Consider the following 8,739-nt stretch of genomic DNA (forward strand, 5'->3'; position numbering starts at 1 on the left):
ATGATTGCAATTACATTCGTGTGTGCATAACTTGTTTCATACGTCCTAAATATATTAAGTTTTCATCTTGAGCTTGTTTTGATATTTATTGTTGTTCTTAAGTTTTCTTGTACTCTATTTTTCATGCTCAACTTGATTTAGTATTCAGGTCCACTTTCACTTGGTCTTTAATTTAATGTGGGCTTCGACATACCCTTTTGAGTTGATTTTGTTTCATTTCACTTGGCTTGGTTTAAGACATACATAATTCAAAGCACACTTTTGTACATCGTGTTTGTTATTATCAAAACCAATAGAGGTAAAGGTGGCACTGATGTAGCAATGCTAACATGGCATTTCTCTAACAATATTTCCATTTTTTATGATGACAAACACATCAATGATGATACAATATGTTTAGTTATTAAATAAAAAACTTCATTAATCATATACCTTTCCATGTTTATGAATAATTCTACCCAAAAAAAAAATACATGTTTATGAATAACACATACATGCTTTCTCCCCTTTTTGTCATCAACAAACCCCTTCTAAATAGAGCTTCCCTCTCCACTTAATTAATGCATAGTTTAAAAAAAATGACAACATGCTTCCATTAAATAGGATTTTCATTTAACTAAAACAAGAGATTTGTGACTCAAAGAATGATTGAGGTGCATAATTAAAAAAACATAATAGGGGTATGGTCATCCATAATTAAATGTCATTTGATTTTGATATGACCAAAATTGGTATGAGTATAGATTTTGAGCATTGTAGTAAATTTGGGGTTTTTGCCGCTTATGATTATAATTCTTTTGATGTTCTCTATTATTTCTATGATGATAGTTATTTTGTTTTTGATGACCATGTTTAGGATGCTTTTGTTCTTTTGCTCCTCGATTATCTTTTGGATCATTATTTTTGTTTCAATTTTGCCCTTTCTTATACTTGTAATTTTCTTTCCCATTGTTTGTTTGAGAACTTTGATGTTTGGGTTGAGGATTCTTGCTAGAAGATCCATTTTCAATTTTAATTTCTTTACCTATACTAAGATTGGTAGAGTCACCATTGAATCTAAGACTTTCTTTGTCCTGGAGGTCTTTTTGTGGGATTCCTAGTTAATTGTTTAAGTTCTTTTGTCCATAATGAATGTACATAAGTCTATGTTTCCTCTCTCTCTTTATTTTTCTTAATGTATTCATGTAGATCCCCAATCGAAGTGTTCAAAGATGACACTTCCCTTTTAAGGCTTTGTTCTTATTTTCAAGTTTCTCACTTATTTTATATAAAGCTTCAAATGGACCAACTAAGTTATCCTTATCCATGTCACTTGTTTGTTGGATTTTGGTTTTGAAAAACAAATAACATAATATAATATTTAGATAAGTTTCAAAAACGTAAAAAATCTCTATCTCCCTAATATTGTTTTAGGACTCTTGTTTGATTCTTATCTCTATAGAACTCTTCTGAATGTAATGATTATAGTCCATGGTTTTGGCAATTCAACATATATAATGTAACCTAATTTAAGTCCCACATGGGATGGAGCTAATGATAATATCGATTATATATACATTGATTGCTTCTAAGTAGAGTCTATGCTGATAGAGAGTTAAATATGGATCACGCGCATGCGCCGAGCTGGGCCGATTCAGGCGTGGCTATGGCAGTGGTTCGTGGACCCTATTCTAACAAGACCATGGGACATTCTAATATTATTTAAATAATATTAAATGTCTATGATTGGACTTGGGACTTTCATGGATTGTGATCCAGAAAGCCCATTTTTGGGTTTTATTGTAGGGAGGTGACTGTATGATCAATCACAACTCTTGCCCTTCAGAGGTGACCTTGCGTATAGATGCCACTCTCTGATATAGGTGTCCATATGAGTTTAAGAATATATATGAGAAATTAAAAACAAGAGTTTACTCTCTGGTTTTAACAAGAAAAATTTGTGTTTTGAAAAGTGAGAAAATTTGTGTTTTACTTTCTTCCCTTCCTGTGTTGTATACTACATTTGTATCTCCTCTGCAAGTAGAATATGTTATGGAATGCTAGGTTTCATATCTAAAGGAGTTGTTGTATCTTGTAGGTGAGAAAGCCAAGGTCAAACCCGATCTGCATTTAAGGGGACGTTCAAATACCTTTAGGAAAAGTATTGTTCGTATACTTCAACTCACCCTGTTTGAGTTTGTGCTATTCTAATTTTCACTTCTTCTGTTTCATTTGGGTAAGTGCTTCTAGCATAAGATTATAATACTTTGTGATTCTATTTTCTTATTGTCTGACATTGGTTTGTCTATACAGTGACTCTGGTATTATTATTCTAACATAAGTTAGGATTTTGCTTCAGTGTTGCGTAATAAATGCGCAACACTGAGTTGCCTACGGTCCGGATGAAGCCATCTTACCAAATAAAATCTCAACCGTTGAAGATCACATGTGCTCTTGTAACCCATTTAAGTAAGCAAACCGTTTGACTCAACAGCAAACCCAACCCAGCCTAGCTCGACCGTACCGAACCCACTCTCTCAAATGGAGATTTCAAATTCGCAGATGAGAGGGAAAACCAGGACTTTTTTTCCCTTTTCGTTCGTCTTCTTCATTCGATTTTGATTTGTGAACGAACGAAAACCTAGAGAGAGAGAGGGGAGGCGAAGGGCTTCAGCGACGAACAAGACTTGTTGCTTTGCGGTAGCACCTGGAAAACGAACTAGTGCTTTCGTCTTTTTCATTCGACTTCGACTTCTGTGAACGAATGAACACAGAGAGAGAAAGAGAGGTGGGTTTTGAAGGGGAAGGCAAGGCGAAGGGCTTCAGACGACGAACAAGAGAAACCGTTTCTTGCCTTTCTGGATGTGCTTCCTCTTCCGACCTTCTCAACTTCACCAAATCTTAGGTAAATTTTTCTGTGCAATTTCGTTTTTTCTGCTCTGGTTTATCTGAAATTCATGGCCTATTCTTCCTCCGGTGTTGAAATTTCAAGTAGATTACATACTTGGAGACTCTTAGTGCTCTCTGTTTTACTAATAATCAGTTCAACTTTCGTTCCTTTCTAGTTTTCTTGCCCCCAACCTACTCAATTTGTTGTTTCAGGGATTAGACATGGCCTCACTCAGCATTTCGTCTTCATCGCCGTCGGCGTTCAGAGAGGAGCGAGATACATTTGGACCTATTCTAGTTCCATCACACAAGTTCGTATTCTTTTTTCTCTAATACTGTACTTACCAAGGAAACCCAATGGCCTAACTATAAACATCATACTAATATGGACTGTATTTGTAGAATATCAACAAACTTAAGAATCAACAGTGATCCGATTCTTATGTGTGCAGAAAGTTTTTCTGCTACGACAAACCAAACTAGGTGCGGTTGGGGTTTGATCAATACAAGTATGCAGTAGGAAGGGGCGGTTGCAATATTCAACAATGAGGAGGATACAAACAGAGGCATGATTGCTGGGTTACTTGAGGGAATGCGAGCAGCATAGGCCAATATCTGGCAAAATTGATCCCTATCACAAAGACAATATGGCTAAAAGACTGAACGAGACTCAAACCTTCTCTGTGATTCAAGTGTTCTTCATCCCGAAACACATGTACTTTAGCTCCTAACCATCCACAGTAGCCTCCACGAATAAAATATTACGAAATTAGGTCATGGATGGCTATTTATAGAGTCGGGACAAAACAAGGTTTAAAACCCGCAACCTAACTAGTCGCTTGGGGCGGTTGGTTGCGTCAATCAACCGCCTTAAGCAACCGCCCCTAGTACTTTTAAGTGTTTGGGTACTTTGCTCAACTGGTTGATCCCCGACACCAATCTAACTTAAACCAACACGTGGGGGGTCCTTACCTTGATCTCGGACATCCTCAAGTCGGCAATGACCGAGACTGCAGGAGAGTATCAAGTATTTGGGTTTGAAACGAGGGCATCGAGAATCATTATACTAATTTTAGCGCTTGTGGCATGTGGTGGATATCTATTGTTCTTAATGATGTTGTGGAACGTTGGGTTTCTATTGTAATCTGTAAGCAAGAAAAGATACTGGTGATTGGATTTGTGAAAAGATAGTTTGAAACGGGGTTTCTTTTCATTCATTGCATATTCCCAAAAAACTTGGTGATTCGGCCTGGTCAAACCTATCAGACCCAATCAGGGTTTTCTCCTTTATTGAAGTATTTCTTCAATCTTAAGAGTAAACTTGAGAGAACACTCTTAATCTTGAGGCAAAGAGTAGAAAAATTGAATTTAGCAAATATTGTTTGGAGTAGAAGTTCCACCGACTTCTCTCTTTATTGGATTTGACAAAGTGCTCTCCATCAAGGGAGCTGATCCGACCGATAGTCGAAAATTTGAATTTGTTTTGGATTCATATCTGTTTAAGAGCATTCAAATTTGGATAACTTCTGAATACATCATTATCCCTTTATTAAAATTCAATAATAGTAATTAATTGCATTGAACTACCAATAATTATTCTAATCGAATGTTGGATATTCAAACTACATTCGGATATTTGTATCCATCCAGTTACTTTGAATTCGGATATATATTATTTGAAAAACCAAGTAACTAAACAAATTCGAATTCAGCTATAAATTTACATATCGGAGGGATATCGGATTCGAATTCGGATAATGTGTTTAGCAATCAAATTTGGATTGGAATATATATATTGTTTTTATGTTTAGTCTTTAAGGATTAACGTAGAAATACTTGACCCCTCTAAATATTAAGACTTCACCTTTATTTCCCACCTCACTACTAGTTGTGTCACCTTTTATCTTTTTCTAAACATTGTTTTCTTACAAACAATTAGTTGCTAGGGAATTTCCACCCTGAAGAACGCTATAAAGAAATTGGATCAGAGAAAGTAGAGATCAAGTGTCTCAAAAGTTGGGTTTTAAAAGTATTGTTAAAATAGATGGCGAAACAATTGCTTGATTACTAAAAGAAAGCATGAGTCGCATGATGCAACACTCCATTGCTGTGTTATTGTAAACATTAATCATTATTGTTTTCCCTGTACTTCTCTATTAGTGTAACTCCTTTCCTTTTCCTTTTCCTTTTCCTTTCAGGGGTTTTCCTGATTTGAAATCAATGAGAGATTTGTGGCAAGACATCTGGTAGATGTACTAGCTGACCTTGGCCGACTATGACACCCAGCTTGTATTCTCCTCCAAAATCTTCTCTTTAATCCCTCCACCCCCTGAAGGAATTTATTACCTCTCTCTCTTTGGGTGGCCTTTTGAGGCCACGTTGTAACTTCCCAACTCAGGTAAATTTCTACTTCTAGCTTTTTTCTTGACTTTCTTCTCTCCTTGACTCATTCTTCCACTCCTCTGTTTCATCATCGGTGAAAGCAACCTCTTTTTCTTTCTCTCCTCCTCTCCTCCCTTTATATTCTGGGTCTCTTGTGTTTTTGCGGATGGGTTGCTCAAGCTCTTCTCATAGCTCGCGTGAACCGCCTCCTTGAAGTGCCTCTCAATCTGGCCTTCTTGGCCGCTCCTCCTCTATCTGTTGAACACTCTCATGTGAAGTTGGAAGACAGAAGAAGGATGCAGCGTGGTATGCCATGTTGCAAGCACTGGTGCCAAACTGGTGGAAGGCTCAATCTTGAAGCTTCTGCCAAGCAAGACTAATCCTTCGGCATGCTTTGGTATGTGATGGGATTCCCAAAACTTTACGCAGATTTCATGGTGGAGCGCTGATTTCAGCTTGTGGCTGCCAAGGGTCAACTTTCATTCTGGGCTATGGTGGAGGACACTTTGCTGCAGAGTTTGTGTCTGAAGACCATCGCAATAAAGTTTTCATCTCTGAAACTCTGGTGGATTGACCACGCTATACTACACTTCGCTTTAAATCCATTCCCACCAAACTATTGCCTTGGTGACCCTACGTCTCTTGCCTTATGGCTGCATTTACATGACATCCCTGATGCCTGCTATTCTGAGAACCAAGTGGCTAAAGCAGCTACTATTGTGGGCAAAGTGGTTGACGTCCAACTAGGTCTGAAGGTTCTGGGTCTTCCATAGAATGCAACTAGAACCAAAGTAATGGTTGAGCTAGACTTGCTTGTTGAAACTAAAGTTGCCATCCAAAACAGTAGAGGTGATGTTTTCTACTCAATGTGCAAGTTTGAAGTGCGTTTACTATGCACCAAATGTGGAAGGCTGACACATGTTGACTCCCACTGCACTAAGAAACGGCTTACACATGCTTGATGGTTCTGTTAACTTGGACTTGCCCTTAGCAAGGTTCTTCTAGAATGTGATGTTGCGTCCCCTCTTATCAGGATCATCGAAAAGCTTCTCTACTTGATGCAAATGATGAAGTTCATGGCTATTTGAACTAGAAAACTTTTTAATATTACCAATAATGACCTCAAGAAAAATGAAGTGACAGAAGACCCTGCTGCTTCTGCAATGAAGTGTGATGGAGTCTTTGATGACTCTTCAAAAATTATGGAAGATCCAAATGATGGTTTTAACCTTTCTTCTCTATTTAAAGAAGGTGAACAGATTCAAATTGTACCAAATGTACAAAAACTTAAAGGGAAAGCTATTGTTAACAAGGGATGGGTAGTGATGCTTGCTAGACTCAAGGTGGGGTGCTGGAAGCAGGGCTTGGAGCAACCGCCGCATAAACGAAGGAAGCCATGTAGCTCTTTCCTTCAACCTTTGGATCCTATGGAATCTTCCACATCTTTTTTTGATTCTTGATCTTCTTCTTTCCCAAATGAGGGATAACATTCTTAACATAATCAACAATCGAATTGGTCCAGCAATTTGTTCGCATTTCATATTGTGTTTTTCCAGACTCCCACAGATCAATCATTGATGGAAAATCAGGTGACCCATGTATCCTACTTCTTGTCCTTTCTCGATTTCATTGCGATTAGTATTTTTTCTTTTCCTTCCTCTTGTTGTGTGTGGCTATGTAAACTTTTCGAAAATTCATTATGATTTTATTTCTTTTGCTGATTTCTTATGTTGATAACCTTGAATGTGTTTGTCTCTTGTTCTACTTTCATTAGGTTACTACTAGTACTTTTTCTACGTACCAGTGTTAGATCTACCACAATATAGCTCCCTCTCTTTTAGTAAGTTTGCTCAAGTGTATGGTCTTGTTGTGTGGCTTTGCACTTCTAGTTGATCAAGTGGTGTTTCTCTTTGGTTTTGCTGGAATGTAAGATGAATTAATGGAAAATTCACTCTAGCTAGGTTGGGGAAATTATGTAAAAAGTATCAGCCAGATCTTTTGTTGAGCCAAGATGTAAAAACTTTAGTGAAATTATGAAAGGTTTCTTTGGATTCATGTCCCAATCTAAATCCTAATGGGAAGTTCCTAGTTTTGGTATTAAGGGCTACCGAGGTGGCTTTTGGCTTCTTTCTTTTGTGCACTACTCTCCATCTGTCTTATTCCCCCTCTGAACACTTTGTGGGTATTAATATCCCAATCAACTTCATACCTCTCACGTGTGTCTTCATCTATGCCCCTCCCCAATACTCAACTCGTATTGAATGTTGGAAATCTTTGTACCAAGCTTTGACTTCCCTTCATCAACCTTTAATTATCTGCGGTGATCTAAATGAATTGATTTCTCCTTCGAATAAAATAGGAGGTATGTTTAGACCAACTCCAGCCCTCAGTGATCTTAAGACTATCCTGGATACCTTATCTCTTTCTAAAATACATGGTGATGGTCCCAAATTCACTTGGAGTAACCATAAAAAGCCTCCACATTTAACCAAGGAAATCTTGGACAAAGTTTTCCTCTATAATGATTATACTCCAAGGATTTTGGCAATTCAACATATATAATATAACCTAATTTACTATATTTGTTTAGTCCCACATCAAATGGAGCTAATGATAATATCGATTATATATACATTGATTGCTCCTAAGTAGGGTATATGCCGATAGAGAGTTAAATATGGATCACACGCATGCGTCGAACTAAGCCGATTCGTGCATGGCTACGGCCGTTGTTCGTGGACCCTATTCTAACCAAGCCATGAGACATTTTAATATTATTTAAATAATATTAAATGTCTATGATGGGACTTGGGACTTTCATGGATCATGGATTATGATCCAGAAAGCTCATTTTTGGGTTTTGCTATAGGAAGGTGGCTGTATGATCAGTCACAACTCTTGCCCTTCAAAGGTGATCTTGCGTACAGATGTCACTCTCTGATATAGGTGTCCATACGAGTTTAGGAATATATATGATAAATTAAAAACAAGAGTTTACTCTTTGGTTTTAGCAAGAAAAATTCGTGTTCTGAAAAGTGAGTAAATTTCAGTTTTACTTTCTTCCCTTCTTGTGTTGTATACTACATTCGTATCTCCTCTGCAAGTAGAATATATTGTGGAATGCTAGGTTTTATATCTAAAGGAGTTGTTGTATCTTACAGGTGAGGAGGCCAAGGTCAAACCCGGTCTGCATTTAAGGGGATATTCAAATACCTTTAGGAAAAGTATTCTTCGTACGCTTCAACTCACCATGTTCGAGTTCGTGATGTTCTAATTTTCGCTTCTTCTATTTCATTTGGGTAAGTGCTTCTAACATAAGATTATACTACTTTGTGATTCTATTTCTTATTGTCTGACATTGGTTTGTCTATACGGTGCCTCTGGTATTATTATTCTAACATAAGTTATGCTCCTACTATCATCATTAATGGAATTCAGACTACAACAAGAGTTTACCTCAAGTTCTTCTTGTTCTTCCTTTGACCTTGC

The 8,739-nt window shown here is 37.4% G+C and overlaps 1 long non-coding RNA gene across 2 annotated transcripts; it reads left to right on the forward strand.

Moving 5' to 3' along the window:
• Positions 1-2,497: 2,497 nt before the first annotated feature.
• Positions 2,498-8,524, forward strand: LOC149030064 (uncharacterized). 2 transcript variants are annotated; one of them, XR_016172867.1, is made up of 3 exons: positions 2,498-2,884; positions 3,082-3,179; positions 8,412-8,524. It is a non-coding gene; the product is annotated as an uncharacterized LOC149030064 (long non-coding RNA). The 2 variants fall into 2 exon arrangements; XR_016172866.1 differs by lacking the exon at positions 8,412-8,524 and adding an exon at positions 3,321-4,029.
• Positions 8,525-8,739: the final 215 nt, after the last annotated feature.

This window comes from Hakea prostrata, chromosome 1 (assembly GCF_041222555.1).
Source record: "Hakea prostrata isolate BN-2017 chromosome 1, UWA_Hpros_2, whole genome shotgun sequence".
Lineage (NCBI taxonomy): Eukaryota > Viridiplantae > Streptophyta > Magnoliopsida > Proteales > Proteaceae > Hakea > Hakea prostrata.